A 19,145-nucleotide genomic window follows, 5' to 3' on the forward strand; every position below is an offset into this window, starting at 1 on the left:
TTCTCCAAAATTGACCATATAATTGGTCAAAAACAGGCCTCAATAGACAAAAGGAGATGGAAAAAATTCCATACATCTTATCAGATCACCATGGACTAAGGATTGACTTCAATAACAATTAAAAGAACAGAAAGCCCACATATATACGGAAGCTGAACAACACTCTATTCAGTGACATTTTTGTCAAGGAAGAAATAAAGAAATTAAAGGCTTTTTAGAAGTTAACGAAAATAAAGGCACAACATACCCAAACTTATAGGAAACTACAAAAGCAGTTATAGGAAAACTCACAACTCTGAGTGGCTCCAAGAAGAAATTGGAGAAACATACACTAACAGATTGACAGCACATATTAAAGCTCTAGAGAAAAAAACTAAATTCACCCAAGAGCAATAGATGGCAGGACATAAACAAACTCAGATCTGAAAACAACCATGTAGAAAAAAAAAAAGAAATATAAAAAGAATCAACAAAACAAGGACCGTTTTTGTTTTGTTTGTTTAGAAGATCAAAAAGATGGATATACCCTTAGCCGGACTAACCAGAGGGCAGAGACACAGTATCCAAATTAACAAAATCAGAAAAGTAAGCTATAACTGTGGAAATTCAAAAAATATAAAAACCAACTATAAAAGCCTAAGTTCAACAAAACTAGAAAATCTGGATAAAATGGAAAATTTTCTAGCCAGATACTAAGTACCAAAGTAAAATCAGGGTCAAATAGACTATAAAAGCAGTACTATAACCCCTAAAGGAAAACAAGTAGTCTTTAAAAGTCTCCCAACAAAATTAAGTCCAGGACCACATGGGTTTAGTGCAGACTTCTATCATACCTCCAAAGAGAACCTAATACCAATACTCTTCTAACTATTCCACAAAATAGAAAAAGAAGTAACACAACCCAATTCCTTCTAAGAAGCCACAATAAGACTTATATGTCACTGATTTTAGTGGGATTGCTTCAAGTTTCTCTCTATGTAGTTTAATGTTAGCTTCTGGTTTGCCATATATTGCTTTTACTATGTTTAGGTATGGGTCTTGAATTCCGGATCTTTACAGAGCTTTTATCATGAAGGGGTGTTGAATGTTGTCAAATGCTTTTTCAGCATCTAATGAAATGATCATGTGTTTTCTTTCTTGAGTATGTTTATAAAGTGGATTATGTTGATGTATTTCCATATATTGAACCATCTCTACATTCTTGGCATAAAGCCTACTCGATCATGATGGATGATCATTATGATGTATTCTTGGGCTGGGTTTGTGAGAATTTTATTGGGTATTTTTGCGTCAATATTCATAAGGGAAATTGGTCTGAAGATCTCTTTTATGTTGGGTTTTTCTGTGCTTTAGGAATAAGCATAAATGTGACTTCATAGACATAATTTAGTAGTGCTCCATGTGTTTCTATTTTGTGGAATAGTTTGGAGAGTATTGGTATGAGGCCTTTTATAAAAGTCTGATACAATTCTCCACTTAACCACTTTCGTCTTGGGCTCATTTTGTTTGGGAGACTTTTAAAAACTGCTTTTATTTCTTTAGGAGTTATGGGGTTGTTTACATGATTTATCTGATCCTGACTTCACTTTATCACCTGGTGTTTGTCTAGAGAATTGTCTATTTCATCCAGATTTTCCAGGTGTTTTGAACATAGGCTATTGTAGTTGAATATGATGACTTTTTGAATTTCTTCAGATTCAGTTGTTATGTGTCACCTTTCATTTCTGTTTTTGTTAATTTGGATACTCTCTCATTGCTCTCTGGTGAATCTGGGTAAGGTTTTATCTATCCTGTTGATTTTCTCAAAGAACCAGCTCCTGGTTTTGTTGATTCTTTGTATAGTTCTTTTTGTTTCTTCTTGGTTGATTTCAACCCTGAGTTTGATTATTTTCTGCCTTCTACTCCTCCTGGGTATATTTGCTTCTTTTTGTTCTAGGGCATTTAGGTGTGCTGTCAAGCTGCTCCAGTTTCTTTTTGGAGACGGTCAGAGCTATAAGTGTTCCTCTTAGCATTGCTTTCATTGTGTTCCATAAGTTTGGGTATGTAGTACCTTCATTTTTATTAAATTCTAAAAATTTATTAATTGATTTCTTTGCTTTTTCCTTGACCAAATTATCATTGAGTATGGCCTTATTCAACTTCTGTGTGTATATGGGCTTTCTGTTTTTCTTGTTATTATTGAAGACAAGCCTTAGTCCATGGTGATTTGATAGGATGCATGGGATTATTTCAATATTCTTTTATCTGTTGAGGCCTGTTTTGAGACCGATTATATGATCAGTTTTTAGAAAAGATACCATAAAGTGCTGAGAAGTTGAATTCTTTTGTTTTAGGATGAAATGTTCTATAAATGTCTATTAAGTCCATTTGGTTCAAAACTTCTGTTAGTTTCTCCACGTCTCTGTTTAATTTCTGTTTCCATGACCTGTCCATTGATGGGAGTGGGATGTTGAAATCTCCTACTATTATTGTACAAGCTGAAATATGTACTTGGAGCTTTAATAAGGTTTCTTTTATGAATTTGGGTGCCCTTGCATCTGGAAAATAGATATTTAGTATTGAGAGTTCATCTTGGTCAATTTTTCCTTTGGTGAATATGAAGTTTCCTTCTTCTTCATTTTTGATAACTTTGGTTGAATGTTGATTTTATTCAATATTAAAATGGCTACTCCAGTATGTTTCTTTGGACCATTTGCATTGAAAGTTGTTTTCCAGCCTTTTACTCTGAGGTAGTACCTGTCTTTGTCTCTGAGGTGGGTTTCCTGTATGCAGCAAAAAGCTTGGTTCTCTTTAAGTATCCACGTTGTTATTCTATGTCTTTTTATTGGGGAAATGGGTTCACTGATATTAAGAGATATTAAGGAATAATGATTGTTGCTTCCTGTTATTTTTGTTAATAGAGGTGGAAATTACCTTTCTGTGTCTCTCTTCTTTTTGTTTTGTTGAAAGGAGATTACTTTCTTGCTTTTTCTAGGGTGGAGTTTCTCTCCTTGTGTTGGAGTTTTCCATCTATTATTCCTGTGTAAGGTTGGATTTGTAGAAAGATATTGTATAAATTTGGATTTTTCATGGAATATCTTGGTTTCTCCATCTATTTTCATTGAGAATTTTGCTGGATATAGTAGCCTGGGCTGGCATTTGTTCTCTTAGGGTCTGCATGACCCCTGCCCAGGATCTTCTGGCCATCATGGTCTCTTCTGAGAAGTCTGGTGTAATCTGACAGGTCTGCCTTAATATATTACTTGACCATATTCCCTTACAGTTTTTAATATTCTTTCTTTGTTTTGTGCATTTGGTGTTTTGACCATTTTGAGATGGGAGGAATTTCTTTTCCTGTCCAAAATATTTGGAGTTCTGTAATTTTTATGTTTATGGGCATCTCTTACTTTAGGTTACAGAAGTTTCTTCAATAATTTTGTTGAAGATATTTACTGGCTCTTTAAGGTGGGAGTCTTCGCTCTCTTCTGTACCTAGTATACATAGGTTTGATTTTCTTATTGTGTTCTGAATTTTCTGGAGGATTTGTGCTACAAGTTTTTGTTGTGTTTTAAATTGTCTTAGATTGGTGGGACACTGTTTTCTATGGTATCTTCTGACCCCGAGATTCTCTCTTCTATCTCTTGTATTCTGTTGGTGATCCTTGTATCTGGGAATCCTGATCTCTTCCCTAAGTTTCTATCTCCTGGGCTAACTTTCTTTGTGCTTTCTTTATTGGTTCTTTTTCCATTTTTAAATCCTGGATGGTTTTGTTCAATTCCTTTATTTGTTTGGTTGTGTTTTTGTGTTTCCTCTTTAAGAGTTTCTACTTGTTTACTTGTGTTGTCCTATATTTCTTTAAGGGAGTTATTTATGACCTTCTTAAAGTCCTCCATCATCATCATGAAATGTGATTTTAAATCCAAATCTTGCTTCTCTGGTGTGTTTTGATATCCAGTGTTGTTGTAAAAATATAAAAATATAAAGTAGTGGTTGTCTTTTACCCCGCTAGGTCTGCACCTTGGTGCCCCAAGATATCTGCTAGATATCTTGGCGGAAACACATCCCAGCCGCACACTTTCCTACACTCAAACCCTCACATAAAAGAACACACAACACAATAATCTTTGACCCTATTGGTAAGATATAATTGCACACTTAAACATACAAAGCCCGGTACCATCCATCCCTTGAGAACATTAATAACAACCTGTAAATACACAGAGCAGAATCTTAACATCACCTGCCATCTTGTCCTGTCACGGCTTCTCCCCTCTCTCCTTCCCCGTCTCTCTTCTAGTCTCCTCCTCTTCCTTCAAACTTCTCTCCAGCCAATCCTTCCTTCTCCTCCAACGACAGGCCTCCTTCTATCCTGTACCTGCCCCTCACCTGTGCTTTACAAATTCAGTGAAGAGGTGGTTCTGGTGAAGTCACCTGAGTCCTGAGTAGTGACTAGGCAGCTGTCCTTGGGGCAGTGGAATTAGCATCAAAATACAGTAACTTCAGGGCAAACCACAACAATCCATATTTGCTTTGGTGTGAGAACTTGGCTCTGATGATGTCAAGTCTTCTTGGTTTCTGTTGCTTATGTTCCTATAATTGCCTATCACCATCAGGTTGTTTCTGGTGTTAGCCTGTCTTGCTGTCTCTGACAGTGGTTTGGGCCTCCTGTAGGCCTGTTTGTCAGCGTTCCTATAGACCTGTTTTCTTTCCACACGGATCTGGGAACGGAGAGCTGCTCCTGGATTTGTGTGACCTGAAACATTGATCTGGGTTGCTCAGTGCAGAACAGTTGGTCTTACTTCTGCTATTACATATGTAGGCGCTCCTGGCAACTGACTTTCAGCTCTCTGTGCAGGCAGAAAACAGAATGTTCCTGCCCCTGACTGTGCCCATAGGGCCTCTCCTAACTCCCTGTGCCCAGAGGGCACATATGGCACTAGGTGATTTCCTCTTTGATCAGGAATGTGGGCAGAAAGTAGTTGTCTCCTCTGAGTTCTCAGGATGTTCTGCACTTCTGAGGGTCCATATCTCTCCTCCATGGGATTTGAGTGCAGGGAGTTGTAGGACCTGTTCAGTTCAGTTCTGGGCACAGGCAGAAACTAACAGGTTCCTGCTGATGACTTCTCCTATATTCCTGTATCCAGAGGCCACTATGCAGGTTCCTCCTTGGCCAGGAATGTGAGCAGGAGTGGGCAGAAATAGAGAACTCAAAATTGTCTGCACTTCTGGGAATTCAGCACTCTCCCGAAAGAGATTTGGGTTCAGCGAGCTTGCGTCTCATGATTTGAAAGATGAAAATTTTAACATCAAACTGCTATTTTTGGTTTTCTTGTATTGTGTTGTGTTTTGTTTTGTCTTCCTTTGTTTTTGGTAGCAACTCTCCAACATGCAAAAGGTGCACTCTCTGTCTTTGAAATATCTGTTGTAGCACACCTTTGCCTGCTGTATTGAGTATGTGTATGACAAGAAACCGCAGAACAGAATTCCTGCAAATAGAGCACACAGATCACCATCACTTATTGTTCAGATACTGGTGACTTTTGAAAGAAACAACCACTTCTTTAATGTTTCCTATAAGCCTTTACTCCCTCTACACAATGTGATTGTATTCAGACCTATCTCAGAGGGGACTTCCTGGCACAATGTGTGTTGTATATCACCGATAGCTTATGGAGTGCCTTGTTGACTCACACCCCATGTTAAGACAAGTGGAATCACAGAGAGGAGAAAAATGAGCCCAAGGAGAAAATCAGTGGACACAGATGGAGGTTGGCCAATGCTGACACATCTCATCCAATCTTTTCTGGCATGGGTCAGATCCTGGAGAGCCCGGAATACCACAGTGAGAGCAACAACACAAAGGTACATCATTTGAGGCTGGTTCAGTGTTAATTCAAATGATGCACTGAATATTTGGTTTAATAATAATTAATATTAGGTTTAATTAAAAATAAAAATGTTGTGAGCTTACAGAAGAAAGCCTTCTATGGTTGAAAAGAAGGATAAAACTACATTGTTTGATGGAAGAAATTGGATTTTGTGTGAAATAGGCCAGATTTGGAAAGTCAAATATCACATATGTGGATGCCATAAAAAAGAGAAGTAAGGCATAGCAAATAAAAAGGGACAAAAATTTAAAGGGACGTATACAGGGAGTGTAGGCAATGACTTGTAAAGTGCTGGGGAAGGATAACATAATATTAAAGAGGTGAGTAAGGCCCAAGCATATTATGCGCACATACAGCAATGTCATGATGCAAGCTTGCCTTTTATGAGTCATATAGACTAAGGAAAACTGGAAAAAAGAAAAACCACTTATGGTGGGTCACTGGGCAGTGTTTTCTCTAACAATGCTTTTGGGATATCAGATATAGAAAGCGAAGTTTGACTTGAGAACAAGACAGATCAGAAAAACAAGCTGGAAAACCCTGTGGGAGAGAGAGCTCACCGCCGAGACAGTTGGGCACTCCTGAGACTGCAGAGCAGAAGAGACCGCCAACACTGCCCACCCCTGCCCACATCCCTGGCCCAAGAGGAAACTGTATACGGCCTCTGGGTTCCCTTGGATAAGGGCACAGGAGAAGGAAATCCGCTGCGTCTGAGACACCGACAGAACCTGAAGGGACTGACCTGATAAAGAGTTCTCTGCACCCAAATCCCGTGGGAGGGAAAACTAAACCTTCAGAGAGGCAGACACGCCTGGGAAACCAGAAGAGTCTACACTCGGCCCACATTTCTGACTCCAGAGGAAAACACCAAACGCCATCTGGAACCATAGGGCACGGAAGCTCCCGGAAAGTGCGGCGCAGATCTTCCTGGTTGCTGCTGCCACGGAGAGATCATAAGCAACACCCCACGAGCAAACATGAGCCTCGAGACTGCAGGTAAGACCAACTTTTCTGCTGCAAGTGACCTGACTGGTGAACTCAAGACAGAGGCCCACAGGAACAGCTGAAGACCTGTAGATAGGAAAAACTAAATGCCAGAAAGCAGAACACTCTGTCCCCATAACTGGCTGAAAGAAAACAGGAAAACAGGTCTACAGCACTCCTGACACACAGGCTTATAGGACAGTCTATCCACTGTCAGAAATAGCAGAACAAAGTAACACTAGAGATAATCTGATGGTGAGAGGCAAGCGCAGGAACACAAGCAACAGAAACCAAGACTACATGGTATCTTCGGAGCCCAATTCTCCCTCTAAAGCAAACACGGGATATCCAAACACACCAGAAAAGCAAGATCTAGTTTCAAAATCATATTTGATCATGATGCGGGAGGACTTCAAGAAAGACATGAAGAACTCCCTTAGAGAAACACAGGAAAACATAAATAAAAAAGTAGAAGCCTATAGAGAGGAATCACAAAAATCCCTGAGATAATTCCAGGAAAACACAATCAAACAATTGAAGGAATTAAAAATGGAAATAGAAGCAATCAAGAAAGAACATATGGAAACAACCCTGGATATAGAAAACCAAAAGAAGAGACAAGGAGCCGTAGATACAAACATCACCAAAAGAATACAAGAGATAGAAGAGAGAATCTCAGGAGCAGAAGATTCCATAGAAATCATCGACTCAACAGTCAAAGATAATATACAGCAGAAAAGCTACTGGTCCAAAACATACAGGAAATCCAGGACTCAATGAGAAGATCAAACCTAAGGATAATAGGTATAGAAGACAGGGAAGACAACCAGCTCAAAGTACCAGTAAATATCTTAAACAAAATCATAGAAGAAAACGTCCCTAACCTAAGGAAAGAGATACCCATAGGCATACAAGAAGCCTACAGAACTCCAAATAGATTGGACCAGAAAAGAAACAGCACCCGACACATAATAGTGAAAACACCAAACGAACAAAATAAAGAAAGAATATTAAAAACAGTAAGGGAAAAAGGTCAAGTAACATATAAAGGCAGACCTATCAGAATCACACCAGATTTTCGCCAGAGACTATGAAAGCCAGAAGATCCTGGACAGATGTCATACAGACCATAAGAGAACAAAAATGCCAGCCCAGGTTACTGTATCCTGCAAAACTCTCAATTAACATAGATGGAGAAACAAAGATATGCCATGACAAAACCAAATTTATACAATATCTTTCTACAAATCCAGCACTACAAAGGAAAATAAATGGTAAAGCCCAACATAAGGAGGCAACCTACACCCTAGAAAAAGCAAGAAAATAATCGTCTTGGCAAAAAAACAAAGAGAAGAAAAGCACACAAACACAACCTCATATCCAAATATGAATATAACAGGAAGCAAAGATCACTATTTCTTTTTTTTAATTTATTTAATACTTAATAATAGTTCTTTGGTTTCCGGGCAAACATCCCCCTCCCCCCTCCCATTCCTTATGGGTGTTCCCCTCCCAACCCTCCCCCCATTGCCGCCCTCCCCACAACAGTCTAGTTCACTGGGGGTTCAGTCTTAGCAGGACCTAGGGCATCCCCTTCCACTGGTGCTCTTACTAGGATATTCATTGCCACCTATGAGGTCAGAGTCCAGGGTCAGTCCATGTATAGTCTTTAGGTAGTGGCTTAGTCCCTGGAAGTTCTGGTTGCTTGGCATTGTTGTACATATGGGGTCTCGAGCCCCTTCAAGCTCTTCCAGTTCTTTCTATAATTCCTTCAACGGGGGTCCTATTCTCAGTTCAGTGTTTTGCTGTTGGCATTCACCATTGTATTTGCTGTATTCTGGCTGTGTCTCTCAGGGGCGATCTACATCCGGCTCCTGTTGGTCTGCACTTCTTTGCCTCATTCATCTTGTCTAACTGGGTGGCTGTATATGTATGGGCCACATGTGGGGCAGACTCTGAATGGTAGTTCCTTCAGTCTCTGTTTTTTTTTTTTTTTTTTTTTATTTTTTATTTTTTTTTTATTTTTTTTATTAACTTGAGTATTTCTTATATACATTTCGAGTGTTATTCCCTTTCCCGCTTTCCGGGCAAACATCCCCCTCCCCCCTCCCCTTCCTTATGGGTGTTCCCCTCCCAACCCTCCCCCCATTGCCGCCCTCCCCCCATAGACTAGTTCACTGGGGGTTCAGTCTTAGCAGGACCCAGAGCTTCCCCTTCCACTGGTGCTCTTACTAGGATATTCATTGCTACCTATGGGGTCAGAGTCCAGGGTCAGTCCATGTATAGTCTTTAGGTAGTGGCTTAGTCCCTGGAAGCTCTGGTTGCTTGGCATTGTTGTACTTTTGGGGTCTCGAGTCCCTTCAAGCTCTTCCAGTTCTTTCTCTGATTCCTTCAATAGGGGACCTATTCTCAGTTCAGTGGTTTGCTGCTGGCATTCGCCTCTATATTTGCTGTATTCTGGCTGTGTCTCTCAGGAGCGATCTACATCCGGCTCCTGTCGGTCTGCACTTCTTTGCTTCATCCATCTTGTCTAATTGGGTGGCTGTATATGTATGGGCCACATGTGGGGCAGGCTCTGAATGGGTGTTCCTTCAGTCTCTGTTTTAATCTTTGCCTCTCCCTTCCCTGCCAAGGGTATTCTTTTTCCTCATTTAAAGAAGGAGTGAAGCATTCACATTTTGATCATCCGTCTTGAGTTTCGTTTGTTCTAGGGATCTAGGGTAATTCAAGCATTTGGGCTAATAGCCACTTATCAATGAGTGCATACCATGTATGTCTTTCTGTGATTGGGTTAGCTCACTCAGGATGATATTTTCCAGTTCCAACCATTTGCCTACGAATTTCATAAACTCGTTGTTTTTGATAGCTGAGTAATATTCCATTGTGTAGATGTACCACATTTTCTGTATCCATTCCTCTGTTGAAGGGCATCTGGGTTCTTTCCATTTTCTGGCTATTATAAATAAGGCTGCGATGAACATAGTGGAGCACGTGTCTCTTTTATATGTTGAGGCATCTTTTGGGTATATGCCCAAGAGAGGTATAGCTGGATCCTCAGGCAGTTCAATGTCCAATTTTCTGAGGAACCTCCAGACTGATTTCCAGAATGGTTTTACCAGTCTGCAATCCCACCAACAATGGAGGAGTGTTCCTCTTTCTCCACATCCTCGCCAGCATCTGCTGTCACCTGAGTTTTTGATCTTAGCCAATCGCACTGGTGTGAGGTGAAATCTCAGGGTTGTTTTGATTTGCATTTCCCTTATGACTAAAGATGTTGAACATTTCTTTAGGTGTTTCTCCGCCATTCGGCATTCCTCAGCTGTGAATTCTTTGTTTAGCTCTGAACCCCATTTTTTAATAGGGTTATTTGTTTCCCTGCGGTCTAACTTCTTGAGTTCTTTGTATATTTTGGATATAAGGCCTCTATCTGTTGTAGGATTGGTAAAGATCTTTTCCCAATCTGTTGGTTGCCGTTTTGTCCTAAACACAGTGTCCTTTGCCTTACAGAAGCTTTGCAGTTTTATGAGATCCCATTTGTCAATTCTTGATCTTAGAGCATAAGCCATTGGTGTTTTGTTCAGGAAATTTTTTCCAGTGCCCATGAGTTCCAGATGCTTCCCCTCCTATTCTTCTATTAGGCTGAGTGTATCTGGTTTGCTGTGGAGGTCCTTGATCCACTTGGACTTAAGCTTTGGACGGGGTGATAAGCATGGATCGATCTGCATTCTTCTACATGTTGACCTCCAGTTGAACCAGCACCATTTGCTGAAAATGCTATCTTTATTCCATTGGAAGGTTTTGGCTCCTTTGTCAAAAATCAAGTGACCATAGGTATATGGGTTCATTTCTGGGTCTTCAATTCTATTCCATAGATATATATGTCTGTCTCTGTACCAATACCATGCAGTTTTTATCAGTATTGCTCTGTAATCCTGCTTGAGTTCAGGGATAGTGATTCCCCCTGAAGTCCTTTTATTGTTGAGGATGGTTTTAGCTATCCTGGGTTTTTTGTTATTCCAGATGAATTTGCAAATTGTTCTGTCTAACTCTTTGAAGAATTGGATTGGTATTTTGATGGGGATTGCACTGAATCTGTAGATCGCTTTTGGTAAAATGGCCATTTTTACTATATTAATCCTGCCAATCCATGAGCATGGGAGATCTTTCCATCTTCTGAGGTCTTCTTCAATTTCTTTCTTCAGACGCTTAAAGTTCTTATTGTACAGATCTTATTGGACAGAAGATCCTGGACAGACGTCATACAGACCCTAAGAGAACACAAACGCCAGCCCAGGTTACTGTATCCTGCAAAAGTCTCAATCAACATAGATGGAGAAACCAAGATAATCCATGACAAAACCAAATTTACACAAAATCTTTCTAAAAATCCAGCACTACAAAGGATAATAAAGGGTAAAGCCCAACATAAGGAGGCAAGCTATACCCTAGAAGAAGCAAGAAACTAATCGTCTTGGCAACAAAACAAAGAGAATGAAAGCACACAAACATAACCTCACATCCAAATATGAATATAACAGGAAGCAATAATCACTATTCCTTAATATCTCTCAACATCAATGGCCTCAACTCCCCAATAAAAAGACATAGATTAACAAACTGGGTACGCAACGAGGACCCTGGATTCTGCTGCCTACAGGAAACACACCTCAGAGACAAAGACAGACACTACTTCAGAGTGAAAGGCTGGAAAACAACTTTCCAAGCAAATGGCCAAAAGAAGCAAGCTTGAGTAGCCATTCTAATATCAAATAAAATCAATTTTCATTTAAAAGTCATCAAAAAAGATAAGGAAGGACACTTCATATTCATCAAAGGAAAAATCCACCAACATGAACTCTCAATCCTAAATATCTATGCCCCAAATACAAGGGCACCTACATACGTAAAAGAAACCTTACTACAGCTCAAAACACACATAGCGCTTCCTGGTAGCTGCCGCTGCAGAGAGCCCTTGGGCAGCACCCTGCGAGCAAACTTGAGCCTCGGGACCACAGGTAAGACCAACTTGTCTGCTGCAAGAGAGCTGCCTGGTGAGATCAGGACACACAGAGGCAGAGTTCATCTAGGACCGGGCACGTCCTCTGTTTGCCGGAGGTCCCACGCCCGCTGATCCCGGCCCGCAGCAGCTCTGTGCTCCCAGACCCTGTGGGAAAGAGACCCAACCACCTGGTCAGGTGGGCACTCCTGAGGCTGCAGAGCGGAAGAGACCACCAACACTGCTCACCCCTGCCCACATCCCTGGCACAAGAGGAAACTGTAGAAGGCCTCTGGGCTCCTGTGGGGGAGGGCCCAGGAGGGGCAGGACCCCTGCCTGAGACACCACCGGAACCTGAGGGAAACAGACCGGATAAACAGTTCTCTGCACCCAAATCCCGTGGGAGGGAGAGCTGAACCTTCAGAGAGGCAGACAAGCCTGGGAAACCAGAAGAGACTGCTCTCTGTACATACATCTCGGACGCCAGAGGAAAACACCAAAGGCCATCTGGAACCCTGGTGCACTGAAGCTCCCGGAAGGGGCGGCACAGGTCTTCCTGGTTGCTGCCGCCGCAGAGAGCCCTTGGGCAGCACCCCGCGAGCAAACTTGAGCCTCGGGACCACAGGTAAGACCAACGTGTCTGCTGCAAGAAAGCTGCCTGGTGAACTCAAGACACAGGCCCACAGGAACAGCTGAAGACCGGTAGAGAGGAAAAACTACACGCCCGAAAGCAGAACACTCTGTCCCCATAACTGACTGAAAGAGAGGAAAACAGGTCTACAGCACTCCTGACACACAGGCTTATAGGACAGTCTAGACACTGTCAGAAATAGCCGAACAAAGTAACACTAGAGATAATCTGATGGCGAGAGGCAAGCGCAGGAACCCAAGCAACAGAAACCAAGACTACATGCCATCATCGGAACCCAATTCTCCCACCAAAACAAACATGGAATATCCAAACACACCAGAAAAGCAAGATCTAGTTTCAAAATCATATTTGATCATGATGCTGGAGGACTTCAAGAAAGATATGAACACACTTAGGGAAACACAGGAAAACATTAATAAACAAGTAGCCTACAGAGAGGAATCGCAAAAATCCCTGAAAGAATTCCAGGAAAACACAATCAAACAATTGAAGGAATTAAAAATGGAAATAGAAGCAATCAAGAAAGAACACATGGAAACAACCCTGGATATAGAAAACCAAAAGAAGAGACAAGGAGCCGTAGATACAAGCATCACCAAAAGAATACAAGAGATGGAAGAGAGAATCTCAGGAGCAGAAGATTCCATAGAAATCATTGACTCAACTGTCAAAGATAATGTAAAGCTGAAAAAGCTACTGGTCCAAAACATACAGGAAATCCAGGACTCAATGAGAAGATCAAACCTAAGGATAATAGGTATAGAAGAGAGTGAAGACTCCCAGCTCAAAGGACCAGTAAATATCTTCAACAAAATCATAGAAGAAAATTCCCTAACCTAAAAAAAGAGATACCCATAGGCATAGAAGAAGCCTACAGAACTCCAAATAGATTGGACCAGAAAAGAAACACCTCCCGTCACATAATTGTCAAAACACCAAACGCACAAAATAAAGAAAGAATATTAAAAGCAGTAAGGGAAAAAGGTCAAGTAACATATAAAGGGAGACCTATCAGAATCACACCAGACTTCTCGCCAGAAACTATGAAGGCCAGAAGATCCTGGACTAATGTCATACAGACCCTAAAAGAACACAAATGCCAGCCCAGGTTACTGTATCCAGCAAAACTCTCAATTAACATAGATGGAGAAACCAAGATATTCCATGACAAAATCAAATTTACACAATATCTTTCTACAAATCCAGCACTACAAAGGATAATAAATGGTAAAGCCCAACATAAGGAGGCAAGCTATACCCTAGAAGAAGCAAAAAACTAATTGTCTTGGCAACAAAACAAAGAGAATGAAAGCACACAAACATAACCTCACATCCAAATATGAATATAACGGGAAGCAATAACCACTATTCCTTAATATCTCTCAACATCAATGGCCTCAACTCCCCAATAAAAAGAAATAGATTAACAAACTGGATACGCAACGAGGACCCTGCATTCTGCTGCCTACAGGAAACACACCTCAGACACAAAGACAGACACTACCTCAGAGTGAAAGGCTGGAAAACAATTTTCCAAGCAAATGGTCAGAAGAAGCAAGCTGGAGTAGCTATTCTAATATCAAATAAAATCAATTTTCAACTAAAAGTCATCAAAAAAGATAAGGAAGGACACTTCATATTCATCAAAGGAAAAATCCACCAAGATGAACTCTCAATCCTAAATATCTATGCCCCAAATACAAGGGCAAGTACATATGTAAAAGAAACCTTACTAAAGCTCAAAACACACATTGGACCTCACACAATAATAGTGGGAGATTTCAACACCCCACTCTCATCAATGGACAGATCATGGAAACAGAAATTAAACAGAGATGTAGACAGACTAAGAGAAGTCATGAGCCAAATGGACTTAACGGATATTTATAGAACATTCTATCCTAAAGCAAAAGGATATACCTTCTTCTCAGCTCCTCATGGTACTTTCTCCAAAATTGACCATATAATTGGTCAAAAAACGGGCCTCAACAGGTACAGAAAGATAGAAATAATCCCATGCGTGCTATCGGACCACCACGGCCTAAAACTGGTCTTCAATAACAATCAAGGAAGAATGTCCACATATACTTGGAAATTGAACAGTGCTCTACTCAATGATAACCTGGTCAAGGAAGAAATAAAGAAAGAAATTAAAAACTTTTTAGAATTTAATGAAAATGAAGGTACAACATACCCAAACTTATGGGACACAATGAAAGCTGTGCTAAGATGAAAACTCATAGCGCTGAGTGCCTGCAGAAAGAAACGGGAAAGAGCATATGTCAGCAGCTTGACAGCACACCTAAAAGATCTAGAACAAAAAGAAGCAATACAGCCAGGAGGAGTAGAAGGCAGGAAATAATCAAACTCAGAGCTGAAATCAACCAAGTAGAAACAAAAAGGACCATAGAAAGAATTAACAGAACCAAAAGTTGGTTCTTTGAGAAAATCAACAAGATAGATAAACCCTTAGCCAGACTAACGAGAGGACACAGAGAGTGCGTCCAAATTAACAAAATCAGAAATGAAAAGGGAGACATAACAACAGATTCAGAGGAAATTCAAAAAATCATAAGATCTTACTACAAAAACCTATATTCAACAAAACTTGAAAATCTTCAGGAAATGGACAATTTCCTAGACAGATACCAGGTACCGAAGTTAAATCAGGAAGAGATAAACCAGTTAAACAACCCCATAACTCCTAAGGAAAGAGAAGCAGTCATTAAAGGTCTCCCAACCAAAAAGAGCCCAGGTCCAGACGGGTTTACTGCAGAATTCTATCAAACCTTCATAGAAGACCTCATACCAATATTATCCAAACTATTCCACAAAATTGAAACAGATGGATCACTACCGAATACCTTCTACGAAGCCACAATTACTCTTATACCTAAACCACACAAAGACACAACAAAGAAAGAGAACTTCAGACCAATTTCCCTATGAATATCGATGCAAAAATACTCAATAAAATTCTGGCAAACCGAATCCAAGAGCACATCAAAACAATCATCCACCATGATCAAGTAGGCTTCATCCCAGGCATGCAGGGATGGTTTAATATACGGAAAACCATCAATGTGATCCATTATATAAACAAACTGAAAGAACAAAACCACATGATCATTTCATTAGATGCTGAGAAAGCATTTCACAAAATTCAACACCCCTTCATGATAAAAGTCCTGGAAAGAATAGGAATTCAAGGCCCATACCTGAACATGGTAAAAGCCATATACAGCAAACCAGTTGCTAACATTAAACTAAATGGAGAGAAACTTGAAGCAATCCCACTAAAATCAGGGACTAGACAAGGCTGCCCACTCTCTCCCTACTTATTCAATATAGTTCTTGAAGTTCTAGCCAGAGCAATCAGACAACAAAAGGATGTCAAGGGGATACAGATCGGAAAAGAAGAAGTCAAAATGTCACTATTTGCAGATGATATGATAGTATATTTAAGTGATCCCAAGAGTTCCACCAGAGAACTACTAAAGCTGATAAACAACTTGAGCAAAGTGGCTGGGTATAAAATTAACTCAAATAAATCAGTTGCCTTCCTCTATACAAAAGAGAAACAAGCCGAGATAGAAATTAGGGAAACGACACCCTTCATAATAGACCCAAATAATATAAAGTACCTCGGAGTGACTTTAACAAAGCAAGTAAAATATCTGTACAATAAGAACTTCAAGACACTGAAAAAGGAAATTGAAGAAGACCTCAGAAGATGGAAAGATCTCCCATGCTCATGGATTGGCAGGATTAATATAGTAAAAATGGCCATTTTACCAAAAGCAATCTACAGATTCAATGCAATCCCCATCAAAATACCAATCCAATTCTTCAAAGAGTTAGACAGAACAATTTGCAAATTCATCTGGAACAACAAAAAACCCAGGATAGCTAAAACTATCCTCAACAATTAAAGGTCTTCAGGGGGAATCACTATCCCTGAACTCAAGCAGTATTACAGAGCAATAGTGATAAAAACTCCATGGTATTGGTACAGAGACAGACAGATGGACCAATGGAATAGAATTGAAGACCCAGAAATGAACCCACACACATATGGTCACTTGATTTTTGACAAAGGAGCCAAAACCATCCAATGGAAAAAAGATAGCATTTTCAGCAAATGGTGCTGGTTCAACTGGAGGTCAACATGTAGAAGAATGCAGATCGATCCATGCTTATCACCCTGTACAAAGCTTAAGTCCAAGTGGATCAAGGACCTCCACATCAAACCAGACACACTCAAACTAATAGAAGAAAAACTAGGGAAGCATCTGGAACACATGGGCACTTGAAAAAATTTCCTGAACAAAACACCAATGGCTTACGCTCTAAGATCAAGAATTGACAAATGGGATCTCATAAAACTGCAAAGCTTCTGTAAGGCAAAGGACACTGTGGTTAGGACAAAACGGCAACCAACAGATTGGGAAAAGATCTTTACCAATCCTACAACAGATAGAGGCCTTATATCCAAAATATACAAAGAACTCAAGAAGTTAGACCACAGGGAAACAAATAACCCTATTAAAAAATGGGGCTCAGAGCTAAACAAAGAATTCACAGCTGAGGAATGCCGAATGGCGGAGAAACACCTAAAGAAATGTTCAACATCTTTAGTCATAAGGGAAATGCAAATCAAAACAACCCTGAGATTTCACCTCACACCAGTGAGAATGGCTAAGATCAAAAACTCAGGGGACAACAGATGCTGGCGAGGATGTGGAGAAAGAGGAACACTCCTCCATTGTTGGTGGGATTGCAAACTGGTACAACCATTCTGGAAATCAGTCTGGAGGATCCTCAGAAAATTGGACATTGAACTGCCTGAGGATCCAGCTATACCTCTCTTGGGCATATACCCAAAAGATGCCCCAACATATAAAAAAGACACGTGCTCCACTATGTTCATTGCAGCCTTATTTATAATAGCCAGAAGCTGGAAAGAACTCAGATGCCCTTCAACAGAGGAATGGATACAGAAAATGTGGTACATCTACACAATGGAATATTACTCAGCTATCAAAAACAACGACTTTAAGAAATTCGTAGGCAAATGGCTGGAACTGTAAAATATCATACTGAGTGAGCTAACCCAAACACAGAAAGACATACATGGTATGCACTCACTGATAAGTGGCTATTAGCCCAAATGCTTGAATTACCCTAAATGCCTAGAACAAATGAAACTCAAGAGAGATGATCAAAATGTGAATGGTTCACTCCTTCTTTAAAAGGGGAACAAGAATACCCTTGGCAGGGAATAGAGAGGCAAAGATTAAAACAGAGACTGAAGGAACACCCATTCAGAGTCTGCCCCACATGTGGCCCATGCATATACAGCCATCCAATTAGACAAGATGGATGAAGCAAAGAAGTGCAGACCGACAGGAGCCGGATGTAGATCGCTCCTGAGAGACACAGCCAGAATACAGCAAATACAGAGGCGAATGCCAGCAGCAAACCACTGAACTGAGAATAGGACCCCCGTTGAAGGAATCAGAGAAAGAACTGGAAGAGCTTGAAGGGGCTCGAGACCCCATATGTACAACAATGCCAAGCAACCAGAGCTTCCAGGGACTAAGCCACTACCTAAAGACTATATATGGACTGACCCTGGACTCTGACCTCATAGGTAGCAATGAATATCCTAGTAAGAGCACCAGTGGAAGGGGAAGCCCTGGGTCCTGCTAAGACTGAACCCCCAGTGAACTAGACTGTTGGGGGGATGGGGACAAAGGTGGGAGGGTGGGGAGGGGAACACCGATAAGAAAGGGGAGGGGGAGGGGATGTTTGCCCGGAAACTGGGAAAGGGAATAACACTCGAAATGTATATAAGAAATACTCAAGTTAATAATCATAAAAAAAACACACCTTGCACCTCACACAATAATAGTAGGTGATTTCAACACCCCACTCTCATCAGTGGACAGATCATGGAAACAGAAATTAAACAGAGACGTAGACAGACTAAGAGAAGTCATGAGCCAAATGGACTTAACAGATATTTATAGAACATTCTATCCTAAAGCAAAAGGATATACCTTCTTCTCAGCTCCTCATGGTACTTTCTCCAAAATTGACCGTATAGTTGGTCAAAAAACGGGCCTCAACAGGTACAGAAAGGTAGAAATAATCCCATGCGTGCTATCAGACCACCAGGGTCTAAAACTTGTCTTCAATAACAATAAGGGAAGAATGCCCACATATACATGAAAGTTGAACAATGCTCTACTCAATGATAACCAGGTCAAGGAAGAAATAAAGAAAGAAATTAGACTTCTTAGAATTTAATGAAAATGAAGGTACAACATACACAAACTTATGGGACCCAATGAAAGCTGCGCGAAGAGGAAAACTCATAGCTCTGAGTGCCTGCAGAAAGAAACAGGAGAGAGCATATGTCACCAGCTTGACAGCACACCTAAAAGCTCTAGAACAAAAAGGAGCAAATACACCCAGGAGGAGTAGAAGACAGGAAATAAACAAACTCAGAACTGAAATCAACCAAGTAGAAACAAAAAGGACCTAGAAAAAAATCAACAGAACCAAAAGTTGGTTCTTTGAGAAAATCAACAAGATAGATAAACCCTTAGCTAGACTAACGAGAGGACCAGAGAGTGTGTCC

The sequence above is a fragment of the Rattus norvegicus genome, chromosome X, assembly GCF_036323735.1.
Source record: "Rattus norvegicus strain BN/NHsdMcwi chromosome X, GRCr8, whole genome shotgun sequence".
In the NCBI taxonomy this organism is placed as follows: Eukaryota; Metazoa; Chordata; class Mammalia; order Rodentia; family Muridae; genus Rattus; species Rattus norvegicus.